This window comes from Neltuma alba, unplaced genomic scaffold (genome assembly GCF_004799145.2).
Source record: "Neltuma alba isolate B1F8T4 unplaced genomic scaffold, ASM479914v2 tig00004908_pilon, whole genome shotgun sequence".
NCBI classification, from domain to species: Eukaryota; Viridiplantae; Streptophyta; class Magnoliopsida; order Fabales; family Fabaceae; genus Neltuma; species Neltuma alba.
The window spans coordinates 31,747-33,362 of record NW_021633904.1 but is presented as its reverse complement, the minus strand read 5'-3'; the positions used below and the strand labels follow the sequence as shown (position 1 = coordinate 33,362).

General features: G+C 41.2%; 1 pseudogene; it reads left to right on the top strand.

The window, feature by feature from the left end:
* The first annotated feature begins 4 nt into the window (after window positions 1-4).
* On the top strand, window positions 5-506 carry LOC114746120 (xyloglucan endotransglucosylase/hydrolase 1-like; annotated as a pseudogene).
* Window positions 507-1,616: the final 1,110 nt, after the last annotated feature.

Below are 1,616 nucleotides of genomic sequence, written 5' to 3'. Positions count from 1 at the left end.
TAATCGGAATGTGGGCAATGTGCAGATCTTTGTGGACGATGTGCCAATCAGAGTGTTCAAGAACAGCAAGGACCTTGGCGTGAAATTCCCCATTTCAACAGCCCATGAAAATATACAACAGTTTATGGATGCAGATGACTGGGCCACGAGGGGTGGTTTGGAGTTGAGAAGACAGACTGGTCCAAAGCTCCCTTCATAGCGACCTACAAGGGATTCCATATCGATGGGTGTGAGGCCTCCGTGAACGCCAAGTTCTGTGCCACTCAGGGCAAGAGATGGTGGGACCAGCCTCAGTTCCGTGACCTTGATGCTCTTCAATGGCGAAGACTCAGATGGGTTCGCCAGAAATTCACCATCTACAACTACTGCACCGACCGTAAGCGCTTCCCTGTAATGCCACCTGAATGCAAGAGGGACCGCGACGTTTAAAGCTTTAAACTTTTATTTTTATTAATGTCATAAGTTCATACGATTCCATCTGTGTTTTCTTCTTGTATTTGTCATTCCGTTTACTGACTGTCAGGATTATACTAACACTATTGGTTGAACTATTTAATTTTAACTATAAAGAAGATGGGGATTCGGGAGAAACAGGGGAGGCTCTCTTTCTAGGAGATTTCATGATGTAAGGCACTGTCTCCGTGATTGAATATAAAATTCATATACTTCATCTTTTGCCTGGGAAGCACCAGTTGTGACGCATAAATCTGTACAGAAATGGACTTATGGTCCCGGAAATCACAGAGGAAGACGACAAGGAGGTTCAAGATGGGGGGATAAAAGTAGAAAGTGGGGTGGGGAAACGTGGCCCCACTGAAATCTCAGCATGTGACGCGTCTGGAAAGGATACCAGAATACAACAATATTTAACTAAACTCGAGGACTGAATAACACGACACTATTGACTAATTGAAAATGAAAAATCCAAATGTGGGGTGGTGAGCATCATAATTCACTTGACCTGGCCTGAGAGGAGCATGTGAGGATGTGATGTTTTCAATCGAGGAAAACACAGCTCAGATGGAGACACTTACTTTTTTTAAGTTTCCACAGAGAAAGACGATGCTAAAGTTGGATTGATTATTGCGGAGAGAAGGTGAAGCTTACAGAACCACGAATCTCGTCAATGGGTTTGAAAATGATAACGTATGCTTTCAAGCCGCGATGATCGGTTTCGGATCTTTAAACTCAAGACACAAAAAAAAATCATCGTGGGAACTTAGGCCCCTTTTGGAACTAGTTTTCCAATCATAATTTAGTGATTTACAGAAATAAACATGTGAGAGTACTGTGAATCCAAACATGCCTTTGGTCTGTCTGAAGCGGAACACGTAACATGAATATTGAAAAAAAACCAAATCATGATTTAAAAAATGATTTTACAACATGAATATTGAATAAAAAACCAAATCATGATTTAAAAAAAATTTACAATATATAAACATATACATATCATAGAATTTATTTCAATTCCTAACACCCTCTTATCTTTTACCCCAAAAAGAGCAAAAGAATAAGGGAGAGGGAAAGAGTGACCATTGGGATTGGACGATGAAGCCCGACTTCTTACCCCTGACCTCCACTCTCGCAAAGACCCATGTGATTTTGCGTCGCTT